We start from the raw sequence: 18,489 nt of genomic DNA on the forward strand, positions 1-18,489 counted from the left end.
ATGAGCAGTATAAATGCCTTACAACTCCACTGTTGTCATTTTGCTTGTGGCTTCTGTGGCATCAAATACTCAGCCTCCTGTCATCAGACTTAGCAAACTCACTTAGGCCACTAAAATGCAAGACTTTTAAGGCTCAATGGCACCCCATATGACATCTTAGTATGTTTCACTTCACTCTGGGAAAAATGCTGGTTAGTTAACTGAAAACTCTGGGTTGGTGTAGCTCATAAATTGCTACCTATTAGCACCTGAAGTTATAGATGTGGACTAGTGCAAAACAGGACAAAAAAATATATGCCCAATAAATGAAAGAGAACATAGCACATTTAATTTACATCAGTCCACTCCTTGGATCTATTGTCTATCAACAGTGGTAAAAAGATATCACCAATATATGTAATGACAGAACATGTTTTTAATATCATACAGCAATTAAAAACACTTTTAAAAAAAGGATAACTGTGACCCAACTGTCAAAAGTATGAGTGATAACTGGCACATTGTTTAATTGATTTTACTTTTTAAAAGTTAATTTCTTTACTTTTTATTATTAGTCATGTATTGCAGCATTAAAATTAACATAAAGGTGAGGATAACACATGAACTTTATATGTCATCTTATTAAAATGAAGCTATTTTTAATACTTTAAGAGGCCTATCAGAAAACACAATTTATATCCTTAAAGTATATTTTGTCAGTTTCAAGTATAATTTTTGCATTCATATTCTTTTATGAATTTTAATGGAGACACTTAAATTGTAATTATTCCTCTCAGCTCAAATGCAGGTAACAAATGGAATTCAATCAGTGTTTGCGCATAATGACCATCATTAAGAGAGAAATAATAATGACATTCTCTCTGCATTAAACTTGCAGACTCTTTACACAATGATCTGAATCCCATTATTGATCTCCATGGAGATATGCAATTGTCACCTATTCTGCATAATATCTGAATGTTAAATACATTTGTTTGGAACAAATATTTTAATGAATACAGTCAGTTCCACTTAATTAGCTATCTGATAACTGAATATTTTTACTTAATAATTCAACTTGGAACATCAAAATTGTTCTATTTTCTATTCAAATGCACTTGAGATTAGTCACAGATATTCATTTGAATGTTCATAAAATGTATGTGGAGTTTAAAATTCCCTTTGGCTTTCTTTGAAGTACATCCATTAGAGGGACAGTGAAGAGGTATTTTTCATCTGTTTGAAATTATTTTTTTCCCCTCAGTGTTGTTTAAAATAGCCTCTTAGAAGCTTACTTGTAAAATGTGTTTTCTGACCAAACTCCTTCTGCCATCTAACTTCCTTTTATCATAGAATTGTTCATAAGAATGCCACTATTCATATTTACTTACATACATACATTTTTAATGTGGGCATTTGGTTTGGGGAAGAAAATATGAATAAAATATTGAATTCACTTGTGCAGAAAGCTCTAGGAAAGTCATAATTGGTGAATATTTAGCCTATTGTATTGATACTTTAAGAAAGAGAATCCAAAATAATATTTGTAATAATAGTAATCATAAACGCTATGAATAATGACTAGATTAATTTTTTGGCCATGGGTGAAGTGTTGCAGACCAGCATCAACACACTATCTTTAGGTAATGTAGTATCAATTAATTCCACAGATGTTTGCTGAGCACCAACCACGAGTCCAGCATTGCACCTGAGAGTGATGAAGCCGTAATGAGTAAGATCCCAGGCCTGGCTGCCGGAACCTCATCATCTGGTGAGAAGAAATTTACTCATACAATAAGTTTTGACACAGGTGACAAATGCCAGTGGTTTGAAAGAAGTGCAGTAGGAGCATGGAGGTGGAAGTGATTGGTCCCGTGGACCAAGAAAGAGCAGGATATCTCCAGAGAGATGGCAAACTTCTGCCAGGTTTAAAATATCAGTAGAAAGATTTTAGAATAAAAGAAGTTGCATGAACAAAAGCTTGGAGCCATAGGAGTATGTGGATTTTCATGAGTACCACAAGCGTCAGACCAGTTCAGCTAGGGTTTGAGGTGCATAGTGAGTGGTGTAGGGAGTGAGACTATAAAGGTTACTATGATAACTACAACTTATTAGGCATTTTCTAGGTTCCAGGAGCTTGACATACATCTCAAATTCTTGGTAAAACCCTGTACTATACCATTTCTATAAATAAGGAAGTTACATTTAGAGCTGTTAAGTGACTTGCCCCATATCACCTAACAGATAAGTAGTGAGGCTGGAATTTTGGACCAGGTCTATTGGTGTCTAAAGACTGAACTCCAAGTAGGGTTGAAATGAGGTTGGAAGGGCCTTGAATTGCATGATAAGGGAATTGGAGAAGTATTGAAGGATTTTCAGAGGGGATGATGTACAAGTAAGTTCCCTACATACAAATGAGTTCCTTTCTGAGAATGTGTTCGTAAGTCCGATCTGTTTGTAAATCCAACAAAGTTAGCCTAGGTACCCAACTAACACAATCGGCTATGTAGTACTGTACTGTAATAGGTTTATAATACTTTTCACACAAATAATACATAGAAACAAACAAACACAAAAAATAAAGAAAACCTATTAAATCTTACAGTACAGTACAGCAGCTGGCATAGAGGGGCTGGCATCGAGTGAACAGGCAAGAAGAGTTACTGACTGGAGGAGGGAGAGGAGGTGGGAGATGGTAGAGCTGAAGGATCAGCAGCAATAGGAGACGGAGGGCAAGCTGCAATTTCACTCAGGCCTGAACGTTGATGGCACAGGTTCTGGTTCCTTGCTGGATTTAATTCTATCTACCCTCTTGAAAAAACGATCCAGTGATGTCTGGGTAGTAGCTCTTTTTTCTCATCATGGATGACACAGTAGCACTGGATTGCATTCTGAACGGCTGCTGCAACCATCGGGTACCGTTCTACGCTCGGGTCCTGTGCCTCAGAAACTAATAGTGCCTCATCAAATAACTGCCATTTCCTGCGTTGTGAATCTCTTCAGTTCTTCAGTTACTTCTTCTTCCTCTTGTCTCTCTTCGTCCTTTCTATGGGCCTCCAATTCAATCAGGTCTTCATTAGTAAGCTCCTTGTGTTGCACAACAACGGTACTGTACAGAAAAGTACGCAAAATCACAACCACTTGTAGAGGATGCACGCACGTGACGATGTACGCCAGACACAGGAACTAACTTACGTAATTGGACATGCAAATGCATGTTCTCATCTTTGAAAGTTCGCACCTTGAAGGTTCGTATGTAGGGGACTTACTGTCCCCTACAGATCAATAATTTAGAAAAGGAGTTTGGGTCATAGCTGGGAGGGTCAAATTAGAAGCAAGGAGATTTGAGGCAAACATGCACATTATAAGGTTGTTTTAATAACCCAAGTGAGATTACTTCAACTAGCAGAAAAACAATGGAAGCAGAGGATAGGTTCAATAGACTTCTTGCAATAAAATCAACAGAATTTGGTTTCAGCTTGGGTAGTTGAGAATATAAAAGTCACGAGGGAAGAAAAGAATTTTATGTTCGCCTTCTATATCCCTGGAGGTGGAGTAAGGTTTATACTAAAACAGTATAGTTTCCACAGATTGAAACTATGTTGATTTAAAAACACTTCAGTTTTTTTTTTTTCCTAGGAGGCCCTAGGAAAATTCAGCCAGGATATAGTTTTCCTTCATGTTCACGTCCATTTTAGTGCCTTTTTTGTGTGATCTTCTATTTCTCCTCAGTACCTTGGCATCTAATGTGAAAAGAAGCAATTTGATTAATTCACACATAAATACCAGAGTCTCAGTGCGTTAATCTTTCTAGCGCTGCTAAGAGGGTGAAAGGAAATTGCTTCAAGGAAGGCAACACTCAAAGCAAGAATTTAAAAATATCATTCACTTATTTATTAATTTCTTGATTGTCAAGACTATTCCAAGTTCTTGGGATATAAAGATAATTATGACACAGTCCACATCACAGGTGTTTTGCATGTGGGGCAGACGTGACTCTTTGGGAGCCAGAGTGTGGACTGTGGTCACCAGAATAAAGCTGCCCTTCCCACATAGATATCTATGCCCTTATCTCTGTAAACTGTTACTATGTTATGTTACATAGCAAATGGAACTTTGCAGATGGAATTGAGGTTATGGACCTTCAAACAGGGAAATTATCCTAGATTATCTGGATGGGCCTAGTGTATAACATAGGCCCTTAAAAGTGAAAGAGGAAGAAAGAAGTCATTGATAAAGGTGCAGCAGAGGAAGAGGCAGGAGAAATACAAAGCGTGAGCAGAACTCAACCCCCAGTGCTGGCTTTGCAAATGGAAAAAGAAGTCCCCAAGCCATAGAATATGTGATCTCTAGAAGCTGGGAACAGCCCTTAGCTGAAGCTGAGGAAACCAGGATATCAATCTCGTAACTGACAGGAACTGATTTCTGCCAACAACATGAATGAGCAAGAAAACAGATTCTCCCCTAGACAATCTGACCTACAGAACTGTAAGAGGAGGAACTTTCTAAGTTTTAAGTAGCTAAATTTGTGGTAATTTTCACTGCAGTAACAGAAAACATACAAATGGGAATAAAAATATTGTTTACCTTAAAAAGCTATGGAGAGTATTAAATATAATAATGCATTACTGTATCTGATGTGTTAAAAAAAAAAACCACTAAAAGCAATTAGCTATTACTTTTGTCATTATGTGACTGATTCTAAGTTTAGCCCTTGGCCCACAGAGGATTTTTCCATTTTGCTAGGAGTACCCTGGGGCATGCCAGTCCTTGGTGTGCCTGGCCTACTGCCATCAGTTTCAAAAAGATGACTCTGAACCTTAGCTTAATTTAAAGGCAGACTTCCAAGTCCTCATATTCTTTTGGGGACTTGCTTCTTCCATGACTGATAGTGAGAATGCAATGAAGTCTAATTCTTTACAGAAAAGATATGAGTTTTGCTCTTTATCACACCTTCCCCCAACAAAATGCAGTAGTTCTCAGAGACAGCTCAAATACAACTTATATTACTGAAGAGAACACTTCACTCTTTAGTCAGAGATCATCTGCATTTAGGTCAATGGTATGTCATAGTTTCTCCCAAGGAACAATGGAATTAGTGTTTGCTTTATACTAAAACAAATTCAGGTGTTTAGTTTAGCACAGAGAAGCAATGTGATTTCTCACTTGTTTTGCTGCCCAGGTCCCATCCCCCTTACTGAGGCAATCACATTCCTTTTTTGTTTTGAGTGGGTCGCCTGTAGTAGAGGTTATTGGTACCCAGCCCATGTCTAATTGTATTTTACCATCCCAGTGCAGAATGGTCCAACTTTTAAGTGCCAACATCTGTTAATACATCTCTGCCTGAGGGGCTTCTTCTGGTTTCCAGAGTTTCTTCTCTCTTTGTGACTGTCAGGACAGGGTGCTAGGGAATTAACTCCTTCAGGAATGTGTCTCAGTCAGTGGCTGATGGGAGTTGGGGTGTAAATTTCCCGTCTCTTTCAGATGGGGGTAATTGCAGTTTCCCAGTAAGATTCTGCTTCAGCTACCAATAGTGGCAACTTGCTCAATGAATTACCACTTACTGGCTACCTTCCCTTCCTGTCTAACTTCATCACTTCCTCATCAGTGTTTCTTGAGATTGCCTTCCAGATAAACTGTTTGCAGGTGAATCTTTGTCTCAAGATTGGCTTCTAGAGGAAAACCAAACAGGATACGAACTTTTCCCTGCTCCCAGTGGATGTGCTTTTGTTGAAGATGACTGATCTTATTACTTCCAAGGATGGAGCATGTGATGCATCCCTAAACCTGAGTGCATGCAATCCTCTCTCTCTACCTAGCCCCTGCCCATAACTAGTTTAGAGATAAGAACAGAGAAAAGTGACTATAGATATTATTAATTGGTAATCCAGTGAATAAATATTTTCATCACATACTATACTATGTTCCAGGTATAGTCCAGGTACTACTGGAGTAAAAAACAAACAAAAAACATCTGAATTTATGTGCTGCACCCCTTCTGTAATCTTACTATCTAGGAGAGAGATAATTATTAAACAAATACTTATTCAAATATAATATGTAATTACAATTGTGAAAAGTATTGTTTCAGAAAAATAGAGTGTATTATAATTTTTAAATGAAAATGCCTTTCAACTTTTAGCAGTCTATTAAGGTTTAAAAAATTCAGAAGTTTTAGATATGGTAACCTGATTAATATACTATTACTAAAATAATAAAAGTAGCATCTTAGTACCAACACAACTTTTCACCATAGTTCTTGATTTCTGACTGCTCAGACTAAGAAGTACAGATCATAAAATTAAATGACTATTTCAATATAGTAGTAAAGATTACTTTCAGTTATATGAATGTCTATCTGCCTTAGATATTCATTATTTATAAGCATTGGTTATATCTGTCAGGAAACATAGGAAGTGATTATTGAATGTACTTATCTTAGTCTGTTTGGGCTACTGTAACAAAATACTCTAGGCTGAGTGTCTTATAAACAACAGAAATTTATTTCCTACAGTTTTGGAGGCTGGAAGTCTGATATCAGGTTGCTAGATGGTTGGGTAAGGGCCCTCTTCCAGATTATAGATTTCTTGCTGTGTCCTCACATGGTGGAAGGGGCTAGGGAACACTGTGGGGTCTCTTTTTTAAGCGCACTAATCCTATTCATGAGCACTCCACTGTCATGCTCTAATCACCTCTCAAAGGCCCCACCTCTTAACATCATCACATCAGGCATTAGGATTTCAACACGTGAATTTTGAGGGGACACAAGCATTCAGACCATAGCAGTACTTTTGACCAGCAATAAGTAATTAATTAGATAAGTGAAATTCGTGAAAACTGAAGGGAAAAACTGACCATGTCATGTGGAAGTCCCTGATTCTTGAAAAAGAAAAAGAAAGAAAGGAAGGAAGGAAGGAAGGAAGAAAGAAAGAAAAGGAAAGGAAAGAAAAAAAGAAAAGAAAAGAAAAGAAAATGTGTACATTGTCAGGTCAGTTTAGCTCTGATAATACCCCCAGCAGGTTAGGCTCTAATTAACTGGTTTCTCCTAAGGGTAGGCCTGGTTAAGAAGAGAGTGCTGTGTCATATTTCAAAATGATTCCCTTTCGTCTCCTGCTTGAAGCATGAGGCACTTTTTTGTCCTCTATGTACTGTGAGCACTTGGTTGAGATAGTGGAGATAAAACTCACAGAAGTGTGGGACCCGCCTATGACTGGGTTGCCCTGGAGTTTTTCACTCTCAGGCTTATCCATGCTGAGTTTCCAGGAGTTTGTTAATTCCAGGTAAGGTTTTCCTATCCAGGCCTTGGTTCCCATGGCAGTTTCCACTGTGCGTCTCTGCTCAGGTAAACCCTGACTCCCTGTATTCGCCTGTCTCTCCAGTCTTGGAGGAAGTAGTTTTCCCTGGGTCTTTCCCCTTTCTTTTGGATCCAAGAATAGTTGTTAAGTTTTTAGTCTGCTGAGCTTTTTACTTATTAGGGCAGAGTGCTTCCAAACCCCTTAACATGTGGAACTGGAAACCAGAAATCGTTTTCTTAAACTTTGACATTAGTTCCTGAACTTTATTTTCCTTCTAACATATTTTTTTTATCAGCTCAGAGTGAATCTATCATTTCATAGAGTTTATATATTATTTAATTTCTTTAGCATGAAAGTAGTTTCTGCCTATAAAAATTGTCAGTTTCACATGATAAATGATTAAAGATTACCTCAAATGTATACTTCTTTATATGAATACTGTTTCCATAAAAAATTTTTTGAAATCTCTATACTTGTCTTTAGCATATTATATTATTCTGTTTACTTGCAAATTTTTATAAGCCTCAAATTATATTTTCTTTTTTGAAATTTTCTCTATTCCCCTCATTGAATAGACATATGTCCACGCAGAATAATTATTTACTAAACAAATTAGAGAGCAAATATTGTTTTCTCCTCTGTCTTTAATTAACAACAGTTTAAACCTACTTCTTCTTTTCCATTCTTGTATTTTAACTTGAGGGTTTATTTCTTCATACAGTAACCTGAGGAAATATCAAGAATGCCAGAGGAACAAAGTCTGTGAACTTTGTTTAGTTTGATTATTCATTTAGGTAATATTCAATGCATAGTAGGATCTTGATTTTTTAAAAAACCCAATCTGACAATTTCTGCCTTTTAATTTTAGTGGTTAGACCATTTACAATTAATATAATTATTGGTATGATTTAAGTTTAAATTTATCCTCTAACCATTTGTTTTCCACTTTTCTCATCTGTTCTTTATTCCTTTGTTCCTCCTATCTTGACTTCTTTTGGATTTAGTACTTTATTTTTTTCACATTTTTATTGGAGTATAATTGCTTTACAATGTTGTTTTAGTTTTTGCTGTACAACAAAGTGAATCAGCTATACGTATGCATATATCCCCTCCCTCTTGAGCTGCCCTCCCACCCTCCCTATCCCACCCCTCTAGGTCGTCACAAACCATAGAGTTGATCTCCCTTTGCTATGCAGCAGCTTCCCACTAGCTATTTATTTTACATTTGGTAGTGTATATATGTCAGTGCTACTCTCTCACTTCGTCCCAGCTTACCCTTCCTCCTCCCCGTGTCCTCAAGTCGCTATATCTGCATCTACCAAATGCCTCAAGTCCTTACATCTGCATATTACCAAATGCTTCATTTGCTACAGCAAGATCTTTTTTGACCCACCTCCTAGAGTAATGGAAATAAAAACAAAAATAAACAAATGGGACCTAATGAAACTGAAAAGCTTTTGCACAGCAAAGGAAACCATAAACAAGAAGAAAAGACAACCCTCAGAATGGGAGAAAATATTTGCAAACAAAGCAACTGACAAAGAATTAATCTCCAAAATATACAAGCAGCTCATGCAGCTCAATATGAAAAAACCAAACAACCCAATCCAAAAATGGGCAGAAGACCTAAATAGACATTTCTCCAAAGAAGATATACATATTGCCAACAAACACATGAAAGGATTCTCAACATCACTAATCATTAGAGAAATGCAAATCAAAACTACAATGAGGTATTACCTCACACCAGTCAGAATGGCCATCATCAAAAAATCTACAAACAATAAATGCTGGAGAGGGTGTGGAGAAAAGGGAGCCCTCCTGCACTGTTGGTGGGAATGTAAATTGATACAGCCACTATGGAGAACAGTATGGAGGTTCCTTAAAAAACTAAAAATAGAACTACCATATGACCAGCAATCCCACTACTGGGCATATACCCTGAGAAAACCATAATTCAAAAAGAGATATGTACCACAATGTTCATTGCACCTCTCTTTACAATAGTCAGGACATGGAAGCAACCTAAGTGTCCATCAACAGATGAATGGATAAAGAAGATGTGTCACATATATACAATGGAATATTACTCAGTCATAAAAAGAAACAAAATTGAGTTATTTGTAGTGAGGTGGATGGACCTAGAGTCTGTCATACAGAGTGAAGTAAGTCAGAGAGAGAAAAACAAATACCTTATGCTAACACATATATATGGAATCTAAAATAAAAAAAAAAGGTTCTAATGAATCTAGGGGCAGGACAGGAATAAAGATGCAGACATAGAGAATGGATTTGAGGACACGGGGAGGGGGAAGGGTAAGCTGTGACGAAGTGAGAGAGTAACATTGACATGTATACACTACCAAATGTAAAACCGATAGCTAGTGGGAGGCAGCCGCATAGCACAGAGAGATCAGCTTGGTGCTTTGTGGCCATCTAGAGGGGTGGGATAGGGAGGGTGTGAGGGAGATGCGAGAGGTAGGAGATATGGGGATATATGTATGTGTATAGCTGATTCACTTTGTTGTAAAGCAGAAACTAACACACGATTGTAAAGCAATTATACTCCAATAAAGATATTAACAAAAAAAAAAGATCTTGCTGTGATTTATGTAATAGAGTGTTCTGCCTGTGTTTTCCTCTAAGAGTTTTATAGTGTCTGGCCTTACATTTAGGTGTTTAATCCATTTTGAGTTTATTTTTGTGTATGGTGTTAGGAAGTGTTCTAATTTCATTGTTTTACATATAGCTGTCCAGTTTTCCCAGCACCACTTATTGAAGAGGCTCTCTTTTCTCCATTGTATATTCTTGCCTCCTTTCTCAAAGATAAGGTGACCATATGTGCGTGGCTTTATCTCTGGGCTTTCTATCCTGCAGAAATCTGGGCTTTCTATGAAGCAGAAATATTGATCTATATTTCTGTTTTTGTGCCAGTACCATACTGTCTTGATTACTGCTTTGTAGTATAGTCTGATATCAGGGAGCCTGATACCTCCAGCTCTGTTTTTCTTTCTCAAGATTGCTTTGGCTATTCGAGGTATTTTGTGTTTCCATACAAATTGTAAAATTTCTTGTTCTAGTTCTGTGAAAAATGCCATTGGTAATTTGATAGGGATTGCATTGAATCTGAGTACTTTTTAAAATTATTCCTTTTTTTATCTCTAGTATTGGCTTGTTAGTTATTCTACTTGGATTTTTTAGTTTCTCTGGAGTTTAACTTATCACAATCTACATTCAAATAATATTATACTACTTCACATATAGTGGATGAAGCTCATAATACTATTGTTCAGTTTCTGCATCCCATCTTTTGTGCTATTGTCCTTCATTTTATTTCTTCAAACATTATAAACTCCAAGATACATTGTTATTATCATTGCTTTAGGCATCAGATATCTTTTGAAGAAATTAAAACCTGAGAAAAATTTTTCTATATGTACCCATATATTTGTCACTTCCAAATTTTTGCCTAGTATCATTCATTATATTTCTGCCTGAAGCATTCTTTTTTTTTTTTTTTTATCATTTCTGGTAAGGCGGTTCTGCTGGCAGTGAATCTCTCAGCTTCTGTTTGCCTAGAAAAAAATCATAATTTTTCCTTCATTTTTGAGAGTTGTTTTCATTGGGCATAGAATTCTAAGTTGGCAGTTTTTTCTCCTTCCAAAACTTTAATATCATTCTATCATTCTAGTGTATCTAGAATTTTATATCATTCTGTTATCTTCTTGCCTGTATATTTCCCATTAAGAAGTATGCTGTCATTCTTATTTTTATTTTTTTATGTAACATGCATTTTCCTCTGGCTGCTTTTAAGATTTTCTCTTTATGACCAGTTTTCATAAATTTCATTCTAATGTGCATTGGTGTGTGTGTGTGTGTGTGTATGTGTCTATATATCTATCTACCTATTATCTGTCTATCTATCTAATCTATCATCTGTAATCTGCTTACTTATTTTGCTTGGGGTTGATTGAGAAAATTAGATCTGTAAGCTTTTAGTAGTCAACATATTTGAAAAAACTTTTACCTGTTATATCTTCAGTTGTTTTTGAGCTCCATCCCTGTCCCCCCACTTTTTTTTGTACTCCAGTTACACATATCACACAGCTTACTTATGCTCTATTTAGTTTTTTATAATGCTTCCTCTTTGTCCTTCTCTTTGGATAGTTCTGTTTCTGTGTCTTCAAGTTCACTGACCTCTTCTTCTGCAGTGTGAAATGTGCTCTTAATCCCATCCATTGTATTTTTTGATTCAGATATTGAGTTTTTACATTTAGAGGTTTCATATATCTTTCATTCCTCTTCTCGGTGTTTTTTTATGTTGTTCTTCACATCCTTGAAAATATTTACAAGGCTTATAGGAGCTTTTTGTAGGATGTGGTCTAGTAATTCTATCATTTTGGTTATTTGGGGTCTGTTTATTGATTTTTTCTCCTTGTCATATTTTATGAACTATAAAATTTTATAAAACCATATATATATGGCTTTCTAGTCATTTATAATGGGATGGAGAAAGTGGAAATGTATGCCTATTATCTGTGTTTATTACAACTTCTGTTGTAGTAGCCAGCTACTTGTGACACTTTTGCTGTGTGTTCTAATCATATTCCTGATGTGTTATGTGGTTCTACCAAGTCTCTTTGTTTATTTATTTTTTCTTAGTTCCCCAACCAGGGGTCAAACCCACGCCCCCTGCAGTGGAAGCATGGAATCCTAACCACTGGACTGCCAGGGAATTCCCTACCCAATCTCTTTCATAAAATGTTTACCCTTTGTTTTTTCATGGCATGCTCTGACCACTACAAGTAATTCCCTTCATTCCAAGATGGCATCTTTACTTTGGAGCAAACTGGTAAGAGGTGCCATTAGAGTGGAAAACAAACAAAATTGAAGTCCATGGACTTCTGTTCAATGAGACATGATGATGAGACATATGTATATTGTCCCACCCTACTTCCTGCAAGACATATACACAGTCTGCTCACACACACACACTTGTACATACACGTGCCACATAGCTGTAGGTCCACAGCTGCAAATGCAGCTTCCAGAAAATTTGTCTCCTTCTTTCCCACATGGGCCCTTTCCTCTAAAATTTATCCCCTTGAACTCTCATCTGGTCAGAGGAAAAGATCTCTTTCAGCCTAGTATAAAACCTTTAAAATGTTATATCTTTACAAGTATCACAGTCCTTGTTTCTCCCAGCAGTAGCCTGAACCTCTACCCTTACTCCTGACAGGAAAGCACATTTGAAGTAACATGCAGAATTTGCCGGAATCTCCTTTAGTAACTTGCATTTTAAAATATTTATTTATTTATTTATTTATTTATTTATGGCTGCATCGGGTCTTTGTAGCTGCACATGGGCTTTCTCTAGTTGAGGCGAGCGGGGCCTGTGGTTCGTTGTGGTGCGCAGGCTTTTCATTGCAGCGGCTTCTCTTGTTGCGGAGCACAGGCTCTAGGTGCACGGGCTTCAGTAGTTGTGGCACGTGGGCTTCAGTAGTTGTGGTATGCAGGCTCAGTAGTTGTGGCACACGGGCTTAGTTGCTCTGCAGCACGCGGGATCTTCCCGGATCAGGGCTAAAACCTGTGTCCCTTGCATTGGCAGGCAGATTTTTAACCACTGCGCCACCAGAGAAGTCCTGTAACTTGCAGTTAAAGTGCATAATTCTCTTGTGGAACTGACTTTGTTTCTTCTTGTAGTATATCCCTGCAGTTTGGTACAGCAGTATTTTTTCTGCCAAAATTTTATGTATTCTTTCAGATGAGTTGCCCCTCTTTACTTATTTCTGGGTAAAAATTAATTAAATTTTTTGTTTTTATAGATAACAAACTTTTTCACTTTCTAGAATAAATGGTATAGAGTTATATTCCAAGATATTGAAATGACTTGCAGATAAGCGTGTTAAATACCTACTGCTTAATGTTGGTGCAAATTAAAACATGCCAGAAAACTACATAAGAGAAAATACTATTTAGAAAAATCTTGACAAAATGTTAGGTAAAGAAAAAAAGCACACTGACATTCCTGAGAAAACTACTTCAGTTAATCAAATATATGTTTTGTAAATTTTTAGACAGAAGTACTTATCTGTAAGAAGTAGTAATCATTAGAAGAGAGACAGAGTGGTTTTAAGAATGAAATTCAAGCTACGTCAAATCAGTTTTCTTTCAAAAAGTTTATTAAACCTGTAAGTCAAAGAAGTATTATAAATGTCATATACCTAGATTTAAATTAGCAGGTGACAAAGTCCTATGATATTCCTGTGGAAAATAGGATTTTAAAATAACATATGAAGACTTACAATGGTTTAAGTGGCTGCACTCAAAATTTAATGATTAATGAGGGACTGTCAACATAGAGTAAGGTTGAAAATGGTATTCTATAACTTTCTGTACTGGGCTTTGATTTACCAGTGAATGAGATATGAACATAATTTGCATACTTGCTAAATTTCTAGGCAAAAAATTTGAAGGTGACGGTAAGTATTTTTTCATATCAAAATTATGGTCTGTGAAGATCTTGGAAAGCTAGAACAACTGACTGCAAAATATAACACTTAGCACTGGAAGTGGAAGATATGGCCACATAACAACGTATCTAGTCAAAAATCTTTTGACTTTGGGGTTTTAGGTGACTCTTAGTTCAAGATTAGACAATAGTATATTGAGGGTCCAAAAAAACCCCCACTGTATTCATAGTCTGCTTTGATAGATTTATTGCACTAACAATGTGCAGTCTCTAAGAGTGCCCGAGATGATTTTCCTGCTCTGTTTTATTAAGGCATTCCTTGGTTTGGGGCATCATGACTCTAGTCTTTGCCTTTGTCTTCACATGGCCTTCTTCTATCTGTATCTTCTCCTTTTCTGTCTTATAAAATTATTGGATTTAGAACTCATCCTCATCTCACCTTGAGATCCTTACCTTAATTACGTCTTCAAAGACCCTTATGCCAAATAAGTTTACGTTCTGAGGTTCAGAATGAACTTATCTTTTGGAGGCTACAGTTAAACTCACTATAGCAGGTATAATTTTCCTGTTGTGTTCACTGCTGTATTCCCAGCACTTGAACCAGAGCCTAGAGTATAATAAGTGCTCAGTAAAATTCATGTTGTTAAATGAATGCATTGAGGACCTACAACATGCCAGACACTGGATTGTAAAGAAAATGCTGTGTATGTAGCTGGTGATGCACAACTAATAGATACATGAATGGGTAAGAGAGTCACCTGGGATCACTGTTCATTTGTTTTATCTTGCCACATAAGTATCCTGTGTCTCCTTCCCTGCTTGGTAATATATCCTTTTAGAAGGAGCATTGTTGCCAAAAAAAAAAAAAAAAAAAGATGGCCTCTTTATGCCCAAGACAGCTATTCTTTGCTCAAGAGTATATGAATGTATGAGAGAAATATGTAAATAAAATTCTATATGTAAACTCTGATATCAAGGTTTAGTGACAAAATTTGTCATTAAGATAACCATAAGGTATTATACTTACTCAAACAGCATATTATATTTATGTTTCTTACTATATATGCTAAAACATAAAGATTTGAATTTAGAAAATAAAAAATAAGAAAAAAGAGCATTTAAAGCTCATTACCAGGAATTCCCTGGTGGTCCAGTGGTTAGGACTCCATGCTTTCATGGCCAGGGCTCAGGTTCAATCTCTGGTTGGGGAACTAAGATCCCGCAAGCCACACAGCATAGCCCAAAAAAGCTTATTACCAATAACTTATCCTTTTTCCATGTTGGATAACAATGCCAGAGATCCTAGTTTGTCTATTTTAAGTTCACATGAAAAAAGCCAGTCCCCAAATTGCTTATTTCCTCTGTAATCTCTAAAATCAGGAAAACTATCCCGGCCTTCCACAACTTCTTTTTTCTTATGTTGTATTCATTTACCATTTATTTATTTAATTGGACAACAAATTTAGAGTCTGAATATATGGCTAGGACAAAAATTCACTAATGAAGTTTCAGAACAAAATTTCACTAGAAAACAAAGAGGTAGGAAATACTTAGCACTTGAAGCCTGCTGCCTGATGTTCTTTATCTACTTTTTAATTTATTTTGTGCCTTAAATATGCAATTAAATACTACTTTACTTAACCTGTATACATTATAAGTACTATAAAATTGACGTGTGAAAAATACACACCTTATATTCCTTTTCCCTACACCACCGGCAACCACTCCCACTCACATACTCACACTAGAAGAGGAGAACCTTGAAATCATACAGAATATTTTTAGATGAGAAACTTAGGTCCAGAAAAGTTAACTCTTTTGCCAATGACAACACATATTCACACACACACTCTGACACATACACCTCAAGTTACTCATTTAACAGCAGGAAAAAAATGCATCTTTATATAGAAGTAAGATTATGTCATAAATGTCTATCCAGTTCTATAATGTAGAACATCACATATGAAAGAGCTTCTTCATATACCAACACTCAGTGTTCAAAAAGAAGACTATGACTAAGAAAAGTCATAAAATGTGAAGAAAAAGAGAAACTTATTATGGACTGACTGATTGGTTACTAGGGTCACAGGCCTGATTTTTAACAAAGTCTTATAGTTCCAAGAATGGCATCCAGATGCTTTCTTAGGTATGGGTGTCATTATTTTTAGCAAAAGAAACCTTTCACCCTTAGTCACGTCAGAGCACAAAGAATTCCATAAATCAGTGCCAGGCTTGTTTTTATTCCTAAATACCTGACCACATATATGTTTATGTCATGTAAATCTTATTGCCTTGTTTTCAATAAGATTTAGAAGATGAAAATGTACTTTTAAAATGCAAATGTATTTTTTTAACACTCTTTTCTTATTTTCTGTACATCTTCAAATTTCTTTTAGTTTGGTCAGTGGAATTGGAATGGTCAGTTTAATTTTTATTGCTAGTCAGTTTCATCTCTTAGATTTCAGGGAACAAAACTAAGCTACAACATTTCTACAGAAAACATTGTAAGAAATTCTTAAAACCAGACTCTGAGCAAGCACATACAAAGAAACTTTTTTTATTACATGCTTTATAAATTGAAAAAAGACTGCTTTTGCCTTAATGCTGAAAGCATGCCCTTTTTGTCATTGAGAAATACAGAAATATTTGAAATTCCCCAGTAATCTTGGGCTCACAAATGGAAACATTTGGCTGTATTTGGTTCACAAGTGCACAGGGGCCTGTCTGCTTTTGGTTCTGTGTAATTAGAATGTACAGATTTGACCTCAAATGTGCTATATTGTAGTTACAACGTTAAGAAGTCAGAACAAATGTGCAAAAGGTTGGATGCAATTTAAACCGTAATGTTCTAGAAGTGAAGAGAGGAAGAATGAATAAGCTAAGTGAAATCCCTTTTGTCTCTACAACAGATCAACACAGCAAAAAACACAGGACTTGGCAATTATTTTACCCTGACCAGTATAGAAAGTCTGGCTACGGAAATCAGATCCCAAACTTCACACTAATGGTAATTGTTTACTCTGTTCCCAGATCAGATTAGCTGGATGACATCCAAATTTACATTTGACTATGTCCTGTCTATTCACACAAACGCACTATTCAGATTAAATTGACTGGCAATGACTAAATTGGTCAATAGAACTGACTGAACTGACCAGGCCATTGAGATACATATTAGGAGAATTTAAAGAACAAACATACAAGCATATTAGGAAAACTTTCTAAATAACTAGATCATGTTCCAATTTATCAATAACCTCAAAGTTCTTTGTTACATATACAAATTATAGCTTTTTGTATAAGGCTCTAAGGTTACAGGACCCAGCCTAAAATTCTATTTAGAAACAGATGAGGTAATGATAAAGAAAGGAAAGGTAGAAAGGAATATTTTTAGTTTAAAAATATTTCTGACCTATTAAATAGTTTAATATCTCATATTGCAGTAAATGCCACCAATGGCTGAGACTGTTCTCCAAGTCAAGTTTCTTAAAGGCCTCTTTTACTAAAGGTTTGAGAGTTTAGCTCTGGAATTGGGAGGACAATGAAGTAAAAATGTTTTCTGGTGATATTTCAGAAGATGATACGAGAAAAATATGGGAACTGATATTAAGACTGAGAATTATGACTTCAACTAAGTACCACATGATAGAATATTTATTTTCCTAGGATAACCACATTTGTTCCTTAGAAAACTCTCATTTCATAATCCAAAGTAAGAGTCTTGTTTATATATCCATGTTTTATTCCTGCCCTTATATATCACATGTTTATGGCATCTATTGTTGGGTGTGCTACAGTACTTTCTGACTGCCTGTCATAATTGTGAGAATGTCATTCTTACGGAAGCCACATCGAGGTTGTTGATCCCTTGCTTAATGCAGATGAGCTATATACACTGACTGGAAGGCATCTTAAAATCTTCAATATTAGGTGTTTGTAGGCTGAGCAATATAAAGAAAAAGCAAACAAAGTGGATTTTTAACTTTAACTTTAAAACTTAAATACACTAGGCCAGTCATCTTTAGATAACTGTGTAAGTGGGCATAGAAAAGATTTCAAAAGGGAAAATAGTTGAAAAGTAAATCAATGTGAAATTGCAAACATAGGGGAAGAAATTATTATGGAAAATCAGGGCAATCATGGGAAGCCATGTAGGCACAACACAAGGAGGAATTATGTCTGATATAGTATCAGAAGCCAGACTAAGGCTTAAGTACAAGTTTAGACACTATTAACTCAACTGGGACCCTATCCTCTTTCTGACTTTTCCTTCTCATTTATTGTCTATTTTAAAGAATTTCTTCTTGGAGCTGAGCTGAGCCTATATTATCATCCAGAACAATTATGGTTATGGCACTGTTCCAGGGTCCAGTGATAATATCTAAGGTTTATGAAATAGGAAAATGTCTCAAATTCTTGAAGCTATCATTCTTGCTGGGGACATTTACCTCAAATCCTGCCTAAGATATATAAAAAAATAATTTCATTGATAGGAAGCATGAAATTGCATCTGTGTTGGTTACACCAGGTGGATCCTCTCAAGATATTATGGGTCCAGAGGCATCTAAACAATTTAAACATTAAGGTAGAATCACTTCAGATAGAGGGGAAAAAGCCAGAAAAATTAGTTTAAAAAATTTAACACTTGATTGGGGGTAATCTAATTGTTCTATATTCTTTTTGCTCTATTATTAAGATGGTTTTGAAAACAAAGTCTACTGGTTTTGATGTGATTACAAA

At 36.0% G+C, this 18,489-nt stretch overlaps 1 long non-coding RNA gene across 1 annotated transcript in view; it reads left to right on the forward strand.

Moving 5' to 3' along the window:
* The window catches only part of LOC307187540, a 172,696-nt gene that overhangs the window by 19,216 nt on the left and 134,991 nt on the right, over positions 1–18,489 (forward strand). Inside the window, exon 3 of the long non-coding RNA XR_013828640.1 lies at positions 1,650–1,750. This is a non-coding gene — a long non-coding RNA (uncharacterized lncRNA). The remainder of the gene's footprint in view (positions 1–1,649; positions 1,751–18,489) is intronic.

This window comes from Stenella coeruleoalba (assembly GCF_951394435.1).
Source record: "Stenella coeruleoalba genome assembly, chromosome: 6".
In the NCBI taxonomy this organism is placed as follows: domain Eukaryota; kingdom Metazoa; phylum Chordata; class Mammalia; order Artiodactyla; family Delphinidae; genus Stenella; species Stenella coeruleoalba.